Raw genomic sequence first — 16,232 nt, 5'->3', positions numbered from 1 at the left:
GGTGCTTCTGAAGCTCAGGGTGGGGACAGGCCCTAAGCAGGTGCAAGGGAATTATTCATTCTATAAACAAATGAGGACTCTTGATTGAGTAACCCATGGGTGGTCTTGAATTACAGTCACAGCACTGGAAGAGAGAGTGTATTATTGTTTTCACGATAGAGAAGATTAAGAGGACCCACTTCCTCCCTACATCCACTTCCTTCCCTTATTTATTTGTTTTCTCTTTCTTTTTTCCTCCTTCTATTATCTCTCTCCCTCCCTTCCCTCCCTTTCTTCATCTGCCTTCTCTCTCTCTCTCTCCTCTCTTCTTTCTTTTTCTTTCTTTTTCTTTTTCCCTCTCCTTCATCCCACAGGAATAACCGTCCAGGTGGGGCCTTCTGATTCCTGGGTCTTTAGGACCCAGTGTCTATGGGTCTATGAATTTTTCAGAGATCTATAACCAAGACTAGGTCTGGAGAAGTAAAGGAAACTGAAAAGCATAAGAAAAGGATTTCGATCAAAATGTATATGGAACATTACATTCTGTCACGTTCAATTTAACTATTATTACCAAGGAGGCATGTGTGTAGGCTGTGGACACATTTAAATGTGGTTTAATTTAAATGTGGCATGCCAAGAGGGGGACTCCAGAAGTGAAAGGGACAAAGGATTCTTAAAGTTCGAGAAAGCACAGGAAGTAAATGGTATGTATTTATGAGGACAAGTATTTCTTGTGTCTTTTATGAGAAGAACACTGTGATTGTATGTAGGTGACTGCGTGTACTGAGATAGGCAGAACAATGGTGCCTTACACATATCCGTGCACTAATTTTGTGAACTTGACATATTGAAAACCCTTTGCCAGCATGATTAAGCTTCCAGACATGGAGATGATCAAATTAGCCCCAATTATCTAGGAGGGCTCACTGTGATCACAAAAGTCTCTACAATTAAAGGACAGCAGTGTTCAGAATATCTTTGACAAGAGCGGTGGGAGGGATGCTTGGAAGGGGAGGAAGAGACCACAAGCCAAATAATGTGGTAACTTTTATTTTTCAAAGATGTATTTATTTTTATTTAATGTGTATGAGTTTTGCCTGCATGTGTGCCTTGTGTGTGCAGTACCCAAGGTGCCCCTGTAACTGGAGGTACAAATGGTGGTGAGCTTCTATGTGGATGCTGATAACCAAACTCAGGTCCTCCGGAAGAGCAGTGTGTGCTTTGAACTGTTGAGTCATCTCTGAAGACACCATGGATGTAGTTAATCTTGGAAGCTGGAGAAAAATCAAGAACAATAATGGTTCTTTCCCTGGGGTTTCTGGGCTGAAGGTCAGTCCTACATACACATTGGTAAGAGACCCAGGAGATCTGTGAGACTCAGACCAAACTCCTAACTTGGAGCTATGAGAAATCTGTATTACTTTATTCCCTATCCAAATAGTTCTTTGTAGTCCAGCCATAGCAAACTAGCATCCCCTGGGTGCACCCACACAGTAGCCAGAGTCTTTTGAAAAGTTCGTTCTGCCGTGCTATGTACTCCGTGGTAATCTTTGCTTGCATGACTTGTTTGCCTACTTGTTTGTTTGTTGCTTGTTTATTTATTTATTAGAGTATGTATGATATATTCGTGTTTATGTGTTTGAGTGTGTGCATGTACATGTGTGCGCAAGTCACATACATGTGGGTGTCGGAGGTTAATGTTGTGTGTCTTCCTCTGTTGCTTTTCATTGTTTTGAAACTGTCTTTCACTGAACATGGAACTCACTGATACAGAGAGACTAGCTGATCAGTGAGCTCCAAGGATCCCCCTGTCTCTTCCTCCTCGGTGTCATGATCGTAGGAGTGTGTGTGTGCGCCCATGCCTGGCTTTTCATCTTGTTGGGGATCTGAATCCAGGGCTTCCTGCTTACAGAACAAGCATTTCACCTCCTGAGCTGGGTCTCCAGCCCCTGACCTGCTTAATTTTCATGACTCTGCATAGATAGCACTATCACCACCCCTGGTTTAAAATATGAGTCTTAGAGAGGTTATGGAAATTGCCAGAGACTAGAGAGTTGATGACAGATGAGAGGGTCTAAATTCATTTTGCCTGCCTATTATGACGCATGGAGAGACCTTCTTATCTAAGTAGAAATTGTTTCTCTCTGTGTGTATTTGTGTGTGTGTGTGTGTGTGTGTGTATGAACTCCTGTGTGTGAATATAAACGTTCGTATGCTACAGAGAGTATGGGGATGCCAAACTTTGGCTATTGGTCTTCACTTCTACCTCATTTGGGGCAGAGTATCTTTGTTTATTTCTTAATGTAAATATCAATGTCAGTCTGAATAGCCTGCGGGTTTCTAGGCTTCTCTAGTCCCCTTCTCTCATTTTGCTGTCCAAGTACTGGGGTTACAAGGCATAGGCAGCCACACCCAGCTTACATACATTCTGGGGACTTGAACTCCAGTCCTCATGCTTTTCTGAGAAGTACTTTATGCGTTAAGCCAGTTCCCAGCCCTAGAGTCAAACTTCTTCATTTCCTGTCTCACGTCCAAGGATGACAAGAGATAATGTCTACCCCTATAGAGCTCATACGGAAGAGATGCTTGTGAGAGCCTGGACTGTGACAGATTTCTAGGGCAGCATGCTTTAGGACGCCAGCCATCTTTCTTCCCCTCATAAATTGTCTAAAGGACACAGGCTTTAGTGCTTAAAGCTGCCTCTCTCCCCACATAACCAATTACAGAACTAATTGGGAACTGTTTTTATCTGTTCATTAAGGTAGATATAATTAAGGCAACATTTCGTTAAGCTACTTCGAGCGTGTGCTCTAAAGTAATAATTACTACTTTTATTTCTTTGAGACTCTTTCTAATTTGTCTTGGCTCCACAATAGGCTCTCTTAAGCTCTCTTGGTCCCCATTATCTGTTAGAAGGATTTCCACTCCTTGGTTTTGCATCCTAACCCTTTTAGTCTGCTGTCATTTTAGGAATCACCTCCTCAGAGAGGCCGCTTGGATTGGCCAGAGTGGATAATGCCCCTGCTGTCTATTCCCACAAGCTGTGGTGTGAAAATGAGATGTCCCCCAAAGGCTCGTGTTGGAATGCTTGGTCCCCACCAGGAGGCACTGTTTGGGGGAGGTTGCTGAACCTTTCAGAGTTGGGCTCTCGCTGGAAATATCTTTCTGGGAGCGGGGGCTGGAAAATGGTATCTGTGTCTGCTTCCCGCCATGCTCGGCTCCCAGACTATCTTGCCACTTCCTGTTTGTTTTCCGGAAGTGACTAGGCACCTTAAGCCCATGCTGCCCGAGGGCTGACCTACCTTCACCAGCCATGTCTTCCCCACCTCGATGAACTGTAAAAGCTGAAGTCTCCCTCAAATTCCTTCTGTTAGAGATTCCATTGCAGTGAGGAAAAAAAAAAGTGAGCGGCACACTCTGGTTCCTTTCGTTTGCGTCTCGTGGCATTCACCCTCAGCGGTAAGTTTCCCACTGAAATCAGGGCCTCTTGCCCGAGCCTTTTCTTCATGTTTCCTGAGTGCCCCAAACAACACTTGACCCTTGAAAATCAGTTGGTTGATGGATGATACAACTGGGCTTTGGTTCGTACTGACCCTTTTGGATTCCACATGTACACTAATGTGATTTCTATTTTCTTTCACCCCTACTTTCTACTTGCTTCTTATTCACACAGGTACATGTGTGCATGTGCACATGTGTCCATGTATGCACAGGCACAGAGAATGAGGGTAGCTTCAATATCATTGTCTTTCTTTAAGCTACCTCCTCTAAGCGCTCATAACCCAGCTTCTATTGGTGGCACCTATAGCAGGGAGTGGTAGTCCCAGGCTGCCTCTCAACAATGGTACAATGTCCCTTGGATCAGACCACTTCTCAGGGTTCCTAGGGTGTACCCAGACTGTGCACTGACCAGGACCTGGAGGGACACTTCCTTAGCCCAGAAGCTCACAGTCTGAAGTTCCATTCTTAACCCTCCCCATCCCTTAGACTTGGGCAAAGCCTTTTTCTTCCCTCCTCTGTCTTGTTTCTTTTATTGTACCCTACATGGATGAATCTCAGATTGGAGGTTCCTTCTGTCCAGACTGAGGGTTACCGTGCAGTTAGCACAAGGTCATTAGCATGAGGCTAGGGCTCAGCCCTAAAGTGGGTCTTGTCTCTGGCCTTCTGGAGCAACCCCAGGTATCTCATTGCACAACAAGCTGTAAAACCTGTGAGTTGGAGTGGAAGACCTTTGACCTTGGAATCTGGGCTTTTGGAATCAGTGGCGGTTTGCTCTGGTGCCTCTGTTCCCAGCCTGTCTCTGCTCTCTCTTCTGTCCTATGGGTTCATGTCCTCTTTCAACTTTTGCCCTGAACCCTACCCCTTCCCAGTTTCTATGGTCTGCTCCACCTACTGCTTGAACCAATGGGAGAGCAGAAGAGGCCTGTGCAAGGGAGGGGAAGAGGCAAAAAAAACCCTCACACCTCAGGGCAGCATTGCAGCAACCCAGAGCTCCAGGCAGCAGCTTCTCAAAGGCCACAGGGGAGCATCTGCTTCCTGTCTGCTTGGGATGCTAGGGTGGCCAGAGAGTGTGCGAGTGTTTCTGTCATCTGACCTTCCAGCTTGCCTGCCGGTGTTACCCACTTTCTCCCAGACTCTTGTGTCCATACTACGGCCATTCCCAGTCCCACCTCAGCAGCAGCTCTATACCTCCATTCTCCTACCAACAGAATCTGGACAGACAGAATCTGGTCCACTACTTGGGTTTTGGACCTGTGACTTATTGTTTTAAACTGATGTTTCCTCCTTCCCAAAATGGACTTTTTAATCCTTTCTGGAAAGCAAAATAAGGCATGGCTGTCCTTTACACATACTTTCTGAGCACCAGGGGCCTGATGGCGCTGAGCTGGATGCTGGGGTGACAGTAATGATTAAGACAGTCTCTCAGTTGGGGGATGGGTCAGTTGGCGGAGCGCCTGCTGAATTAACATAAGGACCTGAGCTTGAGCTATGGCATCCACACAAAAAAGCCAGCACTGGCAGCTTGTGTGTCTAATCCCAAAGCTGAGAAGGTGGAGACAGGGAGACCCCTCGTCCCCCACACTTGCTGATCAGGCAGTGTAGCTAACTTGGAAAGCACTGTGTTCAATGAGAGGCCCTGTCTCCCCATAAAAGGTGGATTCCGTTGGGACAAAATGTTGACTTCTGGCTTCCACATGTATGTCCCTACATGTATGTCCGTCTACCCCCATACACATACGCACACTCTGAGTTCAGTTGGAAGAACCATGTGCTCAAGCAGAAACAGAATGCTTTTGTAGAATACACTGAGACACCCCTAACAGATACACAGAGCTAGGACTTCCACCAGCACTGCAAGCTGCTGAAAGGCAAGCAGTTTGGAAATAGTGACTGAAGGCACTGGGGTGGGGTGGGGATCTCCTGATGAAGCAGACAGCAAAGAGCTGTTTTGGATGGTCGCACCCAGAACTCTAGAGGATAGATGATCCTTTGTGACCTCGGTTTACGATGACCAGGCCTGTCGCCCGTCCCCACACGGAGCAATAGCAAGGAACCTTCCTGATGCCGCGGGCACAAACCACTCCATCTCTTTGCAAGCCCCTGAACCCGTTGAACCTTGGTTGGTGACCAGAACTGGGGCCACAGAGTCCGTTTTCCTGCAGCCAAGGGGAAAGATGGAAAAAACATAGAACGTTCTTTCCCTCTCTGAGCATTTAAAAAGCAGTAATAAATAGATGAGAGCCTGGGAGGTGTGATTGATTTGTTTTATGAATCACAGAAGAGGCCGTAACTCACGGGAGATTAAGGTTGAAGTAAGTTGTACAGCTCTTGCATTACATGTGGAGATTAATGACTTAGCACAGAAGGCCCCACGTTAACCTGGCTCACCCACAGGGAGTTTAATAGCAGGGCCATACAGGGTGGCTCGTAATAGGTGAGCAAAACGCTGCCTGCTTGTATGTGTCCGGGAATCACACCGAAGGGACCTGTTTGGAGTTATAATGGCTTAGGAACTGGAGTGGCTTTCTATTGGGAGAGGGAGCTGAACTCTTCAAGAATTCCCATTGACTTTCCAATGTAGGATTTCCATGGGGGTGGGTAGGTAAAGGTTGATGTTGTCTCTGTTATGAACACAGCACTTCCTGAATGTGTCAGGTCCGATGTGGGTGGCTTTAGGCTGAACTCTCACAACGACCCTTGGAGGCATGGAGTATGGAACCCATTTTGCAGTTGAGAAACATGGCTGGAGGCCGCAGAGAATTGTGGGAGGAACAGGTGCTGCTGGGCCTGGGTTTCAATCCTGGGTACACGTTCCCTTCTTTATTATACTTACTTACTGCCCCGGAGCTCTCGGTGAAGTGACAGCTGTTATTGGAGGACATAGATCCTTTGCAGAGGTGGTCTCTGGGCTTATAGTGTCTGGTACTTAGTAGGCAATCATTTAGAAGACATCTAGGAGCCGTAAGGTATAACAAAGGACAGGAGAAGAAAAAGCCAACATGAGCATTGCAGACAAGGCTCCTGTATGAACCTGTGGAACCATCCTTGGGAGTTCAGTGGAGTTGGTGAGGACGAATAGATTCAGGGAAGAGGTTAGGACCTAGACTTAACTGTGGTGCAAAGTCTCAGGCTGAGAGTGCTAGATGACACGATGACGTGGGACACAGAATGTAGTCAGGGGAATTCAGGCTAATGACTATAACTCCAGACCCAGCCTCCCACTGGCATCCACCCTGACTAGGACAGCAGCTGACTTCGAAAGGGGGCTGGAGTTACTGGTGTTGCTGGTGGACTTAACCCCCAGTGGGGCCACAGGAAGCCTTTGACATTCTTTGTCTAAGCCCACTTGTTGATCTTTAAATCTCAGGTTCTGCTTCTGCCCCCATGACCCACATTGTGCCTGAATGATTAGAGTCTGGGGTCACAGTCCCTGCTGCTGGCACATGTCCAAGTGGAGCTTTGAATGTCATGTCTGCCTGCTTTCTGGTCTTTGTACCCAGAGATCTTAAGGTTTTTACAGCTTTTCACCTTTACCAGAGGCCTTTATGCTGCTTGGAAATCTGTCTTCAACTGGAATCAACCCTAACTTATACCCGGAATCTAGAATCCCTGAATGCTAACCGGAAAGGTAGGGACTCCCTTTACAGTGGGATGAGTTGCCCTTAGGGACACTTAAGATTTTGTCACCTTCTCGGGGTTGGGGATTTAGCTCAGTGGTAGAGTGCTTGCCTAGCAAGCGCAAGGCCCTGGGTTCGATTCCCAGCTCCGAAAAAAAGAAAAAAGATTTTGTCACCTTCTCACAGGAAATTTGCTCATCCCCCTGCCTCACGCCTTTGCATTCCCTTCTTCTCTTTGGTCTCTTTATTTCTGTAGGACACTGACAAGGCTCCTCCCCCTCCATTCCAACACACCCCTTCTGTTGACATGGAGTTTAGGCTTGCCTCAAATTTGTGCTCCTTCCTCTTAAACTCCCGAACACCAAACACCACTATACCCTGTTCGTAATATCTTTATTCATTATGTCTGCTTCTCTCCTCTCTCCTCTTACTGAAAATAAACACACAGGGCTAAAATTTACTTTCCTGGTGCATTTGCTGTTCTGTCTTTGGGCCTAAAAAGCACCTGACACAGAGTAGGTGGCCAGGAAGAGCAGTGGAGCTGATTAGTGAGTTTATCAGAGCTTCAGAGAGCTGGGCCTCCTACCCTGGAGCTCCTGCTTTGTCCTAGTCTGACTCAGGGACTCTGATCCCTGGGCAACTCACCAGGGCTCATTGGCCCCTGACTTGGCTGCTCAACTTTGCCCCCTGGATTCTGTCTTGGCCTCTGGCCCAGACTTTCCAGGAAATATGAACGCAGCCATCTCTAGTCTTGATTTTGTTACTCCTGACTTATCTCTCGGGGCTCTTCTCCTCTGTGGGGTCCCAGTCGTACTGAACGCCTCATCCTACTGGATCTGAAGTCAGTCCTGAGGCCATTCAAGAGGTCTCCTTTTGGACAGTCAGTCAACAAACATTGAACTGCAGAGTCCATTGACTTTAGCTCTCCCAGGAAGTGATGGGCTATAGGCTACAATAGGGAACTTGCTGGAATTCTGGAGCCCACAGTTGGAAGTGGTGCGATAACTAGATACTGGGCATAGCAAATTCTTTGTCGTTAACAGAGTCTGGGCCCCAAGTTTCTTCCGCAGATCCCTCACTATTTTTGAGCACAGGAGCCTCCATGACTGCAGCATGTATGTATGGAATTCTAAGCTGAAAATAAGGACTGGGAATGGGATTTATATTCTTCAGCTTCACGGCATTTTGGCTGGGATAACTCTGAGATGTGACTGACACTGGGGGACATAGCCAGATCCTCTCCTCCTGGGTCTTCCCTTGGCTGGGTGCCTGGAGTGCTTTCAAGTGATAGTACTGTTGTTGTTGTGTTCTCTCTCTCTCTCTCTCTCTCTCTCTCTCTCTCTCTCTCTCTCTCTCTCTCTTGTCTGTCTGTCTGTCTGACTGACAAACCAAAGTTGATAAACATGATGCGAAGTTCCTGGCCAATACTCTTAAAGCATTCCAAAGTCAAGGAAGGCTAAAAATAAGCATTAGTCCAAAGGGAGTTTAAAGAGACGAGAGTATTTATTAAATACTATGAATGCCTGGCCTGGGATGGTTGAACCAGGAAGAACAAACGGCTTATAAAAGACTTTAATTAATGCAGTTGACCAAATGAGTATGTGCTTTGTAGGTGGAGTGTCATTGAAACAGCGTTAAAGGCACTGATTTTGACCATTATGTCATGACTGTGTTAAAGAACGCCCCTGTTCCTAGATCACAAACATTGAAATGTTGAGTGGTAAAGATGTTTGGTGTCTCTAAGTTACTTTCTCCTTTCTTTATTATCATCAGAGTTCTCAGTGAGGGGAGCAGGGGAATGATAAAGTCAATACAAGTTGGGCAAAATGTTGCCATTCGGGAGCCTAGATAAACGTATACACCTTGTGCCTGGCTGAAATTCCTCTTTAAATTCAAAAGAATCAAAGAATGGAAGGAGTGCCTGTCTTTGTGTGGGCTTGGAGGAAGGCAGCCTAAGTCATCCCTGAGCCTCGGTTTCTTCACTTACTAAAATAGCTCATGTTTTCCCTCTGCAAGGATTTAAGTGGCAGCCATGGGAGCCACACTTAGTGCAGGGAGGGCCTGAAGGTCCCGCCTTCTGAAACACGGAGTCCGGAGTCCAGGATGCTAGGATTGCAAGCTGCATCACGCAGAACCCCAGAGAGCAGGCTGCAGTCTCTGCGTTATCTCTCTCCCAGACTGTGCTTTACTTTCTCACTCTGCGGCTCTGCTTGTCTTTTTTTACGGAATCCTTCCCAGTCTGCAGCTGTGGTCAGTGATTTTTGTAGATTAAAAGAAAACCCGGGGGCGGGTGGGGGGGAGAGTTTCCTGGGGAGATCAAAGAGTCAGCGTAACATAAAAGAAATCTTATAAAACTATATATATTAGGAACAAAACAAAACAAAAACCCCCAGCCCGGGAGCATGACCCATATGTCAGAGCCAATCAGCCCGAGTGCTTGCGATCTGCTCTATGGAGTTGCCAACTCAGGCAGGAATGCTTCTGTGTCCACACAGCCAGCCGCATAAAAGGGAGATTTTTATGGAGTTTGGCATAAGGATGAGGCCGGATTCCTATGTCCAAGGCTTTCTAGGAACTGATGTGGTTTCTTTCACCTCTACTTTAAAAAAAAAAAGCAGTTTATGAAGTTCTAATTGATATTAAAAATACAAAGATTTAATGTATAGGATCTGATGAGTTTGCACAGAGGACTGAGCCCAAGATCCCATCGCCCAATCAGTGTAATGTATGAACCCATTTCCAAAAGTTCCCTGGGTTCTCTTGCCCTCCCCATTTCTTGGTGTGATAAGAACAATTAAATGGGATTTCCCCCACCCCTCTAAAATGTTTTGGCGCAGAATGCTTTATTGTTAGCCCCAGAGGCAGTGCTGTTCCCCAGTTCACTAGAGTCGGGTTTTGTTATTTTGCACAACTGGAACCTCTAGCCCTCCTCCCCTCTTCCCTGCTCCATCCTCAGGCAACCAGAAATCCACTCTCCGAATCTTTAAGGTTGGCTCTCTTCAGTGTATCATTTAAATGGACTCAGGTACATACATCTCCGACTATCTTGTTTCACTCAGCGTAGTGCCCTAGTCAAACTCATGTTACCTCAATAGAGTCAGGCTCCATGGTGTAGATAGTGGCTCTGTGGAGTGGATACAAAGTTCCTAATTTGAATGCAACTTTGAGGAGCTAACAGACAAGCAGTGGTCTCACATACAAGATTCTTTGATGTGAGCATCAAATACTGTTACCAACCTTTTTGGTTTATGTTTCTGTAGATTATACAGTAACCCTCAAAGCCCTTCTTCCCCATTCTATAGGCAGTCTCTGCTTGGAATGAACATGGGAGGAGAACAGTGTTTGTTGTCCTTTGACTATCTGCTCATCATTTAACTTCCTAATAGTCTATGCCTGGGTCTTAAGAGCTCATATAAAGCAGGTTGGGTACTGTGTTGAGTTCTGGTCTTGGATAGGGAGAGATTCTGCCTTAAAACAAACAATGACAAATAAACAAAGAAGCAAAAATGACCCCATTAGGTGCTGCTAGACTCTTCCTTGAGGGAGGAAAAACATCTTGTTTGAAGGGATACCCAAGAGAGTGTGCTTTTGGTGGGGAGAGAATCTTTTTTAACCCATGGAAAACACCACCTACTATGTCAGAGAGCAAAAATGAGAGGTTAAAAGAGAGGTACTTTAAGGCTACCCTATCCCACAAGGGTAGAGCCTTCCTTGTGGGATCAATGTCCTTCTAAGAAGACACGAGGAGAGCATTGTCACTGTCCTTGGTCACATGAGAGTACAACCAGAAGATGGCTTCAGGTAATGAAGAATTAATTAGCTCACCAGACACCAGATCTGCTGCTGCTTTGATTTCTCAGCCTCCAGAACCATGAGAAGCAAACGGGTTTGCTTAACTGACCCAGTCTAGGGTGCTTTGTTACAGCAATTGTAATCTAAGCGAGTTAGCCATCCTAGGAGGTGTTGAGAGGTGGACCCATTGGGGGAGGCAAAGAGATCTCCATAGCTCTGTAAATCCCATTGAGTCTGATAGTGCCCTCTGAGTCAGTAGTTAGCTGTCTGCATATTACAGTTGTGACGGGGCTGTTCTGGGCATCTCCGATTTCTTAGCCTTCTCCTATCTGCCCGGGCACCCTCCTTCTGGGATGTGTACTCAATGGCTTCCCTAGGCTGGGTGTATCCCAAGGGTGGGAACTGTCTCAGTCATCCATGTCATGCTGACCTCCAGCACTGGGTGTGACATATCATTGGTACCCAATGAATATCTGATGAATGAAAATGAGGCAGCGATCATAGACAAGATGCGGTTGCTTCACCCATGCAGACAAGGTGATGGGCTGGGGCCTGCTATAATTTCACTGAAGTGCAGATACAGCTAAATGTCGCACAGGCAATGAGGACATCCAGCATGATCTAGTTAATTTTATTTGTGGTGGCAATTATTATAATGATGATAGTAAAATTCCTCACCCCCCAAGTATTCTGAATGGAATCACCAGAACAACTGGACAGCCGCCAGTTTCCCGTTTTGCTTCGGATAAAGCATTGACCCCCCTAGTTTGCAGGTTCAGAGGGTCTTGGGAGTTCAAACCAGTCAGGAGGCAAAACTCTTCTTCATCTGGATAGTGGATTAGCTGGGGGGCTGTAAGAGGAACATGAAACCAAGTTCTTTTCTCATCCAGGCATCTGCTGTTTGTTTAGTTTTGTGTAACTCTCTAATCTCAGGGCTCATGCCTGTGAAATGGGTATAACTATCTACTGTGTCACGGCCCTCACACTGCTAAGGAACTATAGGGACGATTTAAAGACAGGAAGCCCAGGCTGACGGAAGAGAGGCATCGTTTAGCCAGTGCTTCCCTCCACAGTGCCGGCATCCGGGCAGGACTCAGCTTAAGGCCTACCTTCAAGACAAAACGCTTGCCCTGCCCATGGGTAACATGATGTGCTCTTGGCTCCTACAGCCCCTGGCCTATGCAGATCCTAACACAAGCTTTGGAACCCTGTCGGCAGCAGATGACGAAATGGCTCTGGATGTAGCTAGCGTCCTGCCACATGTAAATTAAGCCACCAGTGCCTGTTAGTCACAGGAAAATGATAGCTTTTGGGGAGGCAGCAGCTAAATGGTAGATGCAAAGGGCCTGGCTTCGGACACTTGATGGCAACGTGTACTTTTCTTGTAAGAATCCAAACTTGTGGGTCCACTCAACCGCATGATAAAGGAGTATACATTCTGACCATGTTTGAGGTGGGAACGCACAGGGTAGCAGGGGCCAAGGTCAGGGCCAGCGAGGGATCCGTGTATCTGCCCCAGTGGGACCAAAGATCTTTCCAGCGGGGAACATTCTAATATATAACCACCACAGGGTCTGGGTAAGGCCAGGGTGGGACAACCCTTCGTCCCATAGAAGGAAGATGAAGACCTTTGTGAGGCATCGTATGATCCTAGCCACTCCACATAGGCTCTATGTGCCAAAGTCTCTCTACTTGGGCACAGGATTCTCAGCTGCATTTCCTGTAAAGAGGAAGGGAAAAAAAAGCCCCAGGAAAGTAGAGGTTATAAGGCTCTTTGGTTACACAAATCACCAAATGATAACATTTAGTTATTTATAGTACATTTCGAGATCTTGGGATGAAAGCTATGGAGGCCACCACTGCTTATTAACTGCTTGTCAGGGACCTTTGTTCAGCTAATAGAGGTAATTGTTACATTAATTTGATACAGTGGTGAGAGGAGTAGAGGACTGTCCCTCCCTGCCTTCCTCCTCACCTCCTTCTTAGACCTCCTCAGCCTCACACGAGGGTGGGAATGCCCGCTCACTTGTTCTGAGCCCTGGCTTTATGTCCTGTGTGTCTGTACCAGTGCATTGCGGGTGAAGGTTTCCCAGGCTTTTAAGGGCAGATGAGGCTGATCTTTGCAGTCCTGGTGTATCAATCATCATCTCTAATTAGACTGTAAATGTCCTTTTATTCCTCTCCTCTCTAAGCTTGTTGCAGGTCTCATGACTTGTATGTAAATCTCAGCCCCGGGAGCAGTTTGATGGCTGTGGTGACCGTAGGTAGTAACTCAGACTCCCCGTAAATGGAAAATAAAAACAACAACCCATTACTGATGGTGGTAGGGTCTGCAACCTGCACACAGCCCCTCGTAAACTTGAATGATTGCTTCTGTGCTTGGCTGAGGACAGGACCAGGGAGGGGGCACCAGGTGGAGGGGAGGGAGAGAGGGAGGGAGGGAGGGAGGGGAGATTTGTGACCTGTAATTTCCAGGTTCTGTCTCTCTGCTTTCGGTTCTAGCCCAGCCCTGCTACAGGTGCCAGAGAACTTCAACCTGTTCTGCCTGGGCAAGCAGGAAGTGGCTTATCCCAGGCCTCTGTCTCCACCCATGGGCAGGGTTTCATGCTGCTGTGCTTCTCTGTAAACTGGTGTGCATGCTGGAGGTTGGTACACTGCCTGTGTTCTGGCGCCTTTCGAGCGTTGGTGCACCAGTGTTGGAGAGTTGGTGTGAAGAAGCAGAAATGGCAGCACCGTGAATGGGAAGAGGCCGCTTGCTTGCCTTGACTACGGCTGCCTCTGGGACCTGGCTTATTTCTTCAGTTATTCTCAGCATCTAGAACCGAGCTGTGCACATAGTAGGTGTTTGAGGAATGATGTTCTTTGGAATGAAGAATTGGATTCGAACTTAAATAGAATAAACAAAGTCTTGGTTTGGGGCATGGTCTGGATCCTAGGCCTATTGTTGACTTGCTGTGGTAAAGTGAGCTCAGACTGGCCTGAAAAATCATGATGCCCCTGCCTCAGCTCCCCGAGAACTAGGATTATCAGGATGTTCCACCATGGCAGGCTTAGAAGACATTACTTTGTGTGTGTACATGTTAGTACATGTGTGTGTGTGTGTGTGTGTGTGTGTGTGTGCACGCACACGTGCGTGCGTGCACATGCATGTGGAGGCCAGAGGGGGATGCTGGGTGTCTTCCTTAATCCCCTTCACCTTATTTTGTGAGGTAGGGTCTCTCACAGAACCTAGCGCTGCTCTCTAATTCAGTGAGACTGACTGGCCAGTAAATCCTATGGATCTTGTCTCTGCCTCCTCCTGGGATGACAGGCACACGCTGAGTTTATTTACTTTACCTGGGTTCTGAGGATCCAAGTGAGATAGTTCTTTTTCAAGCACTTTAACAACTGAGCTATGTCCCCCAGCTCAGAAGATAATCATTAGAGAAGAAAATTAAAAACAAAAAACCAAAACAAAACCAAACTGGTTTGAATAGAGAGGAAGGAAGTGCCCCGAAATGGTTTGCACATGGTGTGATGGTTTCCCAAAGTTTTGTGCATTGCTCTTTAGCCCCATTCGCTGAATCGTGAGGCGTTAAGAGTATATGGGTATTTAGTCTAACTAGGGTATGTAGAGATGGGCCTTGGAGTGCGGTTAAAATTAAGCCAAGTAATTCAGCAGGATTCCTCTTGGCAGGATCGCTCATGACAGAAGCATGGTGGCTTTGTAAGAAAGGGGACAGAGACCAGAAAGACATTTGTACATACATAGGTGTGCCTCCTGTCCCCTGCCAGGTGATGCTAGGCACTGCTTCGGTGCCAGTGAGAAGACCTTAGCCCTCTAGAACTGTGAGTCCAGTTAAACCGCTTTTCTGTGTAAATCACCGAGCTCTGCCATGATATATTAGAGACAGAGTATAGACAAATTTATATCTTCTCTCTAAGCTCAGGGGCTGTATTCAGATAGGGTCACTGTGCACCAAACTCTCCTCCATCTCATGGAGATTGGTCTTTTATGGGCTCTGGCAGGTGAAAAGGAGGCAGATTGTCTTTGGAAAGACTTGCAGGAGATGTGGGAAACTCATCAGATCCCAGTAGGGTCCAGTTTGCCAGCTGGAGAGGCAGTAGAGAAGGGCCAGTGCTCTTCTCTCTCTCTGTCCCTCATGGGACTCCCTGCTCGTCATTCTGAGTTCCCAGTACTTGGAAAAGACCGATGACCAAGCTGCATCTTTAGTTTAAAGGGTTTCTATTCGGTTCCAAATATCAGGCAAGAATTAGAAACACTGACCCATGCATGAGAGTATCATGTGGTGCTGTCTGCACAAGTTTGTCTGACTCACACGGCCCTCATAGCCCTTGTTCACTGAAGCAGTAACTTCTTGGGGCTCAAAATCCTTGCCCAAGTCAAAGTTGGGGATTCAGACACGATCAGATCCACAGTTGGCCAGGTTTTCACTCCAGCAGGTCCCCAGCAGATGACTCTCATGTGCCTCAGTAGGATAGGTGGACTGTACTTGGAAAGTTGAGTCAAGTAGTTTTTTTCTTAATTACACTCATTTACTATATTTATCATCGTCGTAGTCATCGTCATCGTCTTTGTCATCGTCGTCGTCGTCGTCGTCATCATCATCATCATCATCATCATCATCATCATCATTTAGTGGGAGGACTTGCAACAGCCCATGTATGGAAGTCAGAGCACAAATTTCAAGAGTATCTGAGCTCCCCAGAAGGTCCATTCTGTTTCATCACCCAGCTCCTGTGTGGCCCAAATAGGAAAGGTTCAGAGGTTTCTGAACTCTAAATCTTCCATTCACTGCTTGCCTCGGTTGATATGTATAAATATAAATGTGCTCTCTCTCTCTCTCTCTCTCTCTCTCTCTCTCTCTCTCTCTCTCACACACACACACACACACACACAAACACACACACACACACACACACACACACACACACACACACTTCTAATGAGATTGTGAGTTTGGAGTAAGCCAATCTCTGTTGATGCTGATGCATTGGCCACCCCATAATTGTCTGGTAAAACCAAATCAAAAGAAAATGCAAATTCCAGAAGTCTTAACGTTCACCACAAACAATAGTAAGGGACAAGGCGGCCAGCACTTCACTTCCTGAAGATGCCAGAGCATAGTGCAGTCTGGCTTTTCTCTCTCCCATACCCCAAAGACATGAAGTAGAGCTGCGGACTACAAGTCCTGCAGAAAGGTTGGACAAAACAGAAGGATCATTTGAAGATGGTAAGATTAACGTGGTCATAGGTGGAAATCTCAGAGAGCAGAAACTGAGGTGTTATGGTACAGAAAAAGTTGAGAATATCTCCTGAGAGTTTGGATGGATTCTTAGCTT

At 46.7% G+C, this 16,232-nt stretch overlaps 1 long non-coding RNA gene across 1 annotated transcript; it reads right to left on the bottom strand.

Moving 5' to 3' along the window:
* Positions 1-1,013: 1,013 nt before the first annotated feature.
* LOC134486472 (uncharacterized) lies at positions 1,014-3,827 on the bottom strand. The gene is made up of 2 exons (XR_010065445.1): positions 3,282-3,827; positions 1,014-1,253 (listed from the first exon to the last, which is right to left on the bottom strand). It is a non-coding gene; the product is annotated as an uncharacterized LOC134486472 (long non-coding RNA).
* Between the last annotated feature and the right edge of the window lie 12,405 nt (positions 3,828-16,232).

The sequence above is a fragment of the Rattus norvegicus genome, chromosome 3, assembly GCF_036323735.1.
Source record: "Rattus norvegicus strain BN/NHsdMcwi chromosome 3, GRCr8, whole genome shotgun sequence".
NCBI classification, from domain to species: domain Eukaryota; kingdom Metazoa; phylum Chordata; class Mammalia; order Rodentia; family Muridae; genus Rattus; species Rattus norvegicus.
Note: the sequence above shows the minus strand (reverse complement) of the source record. Positions and strands in the feature narration are given on the sequence as shown.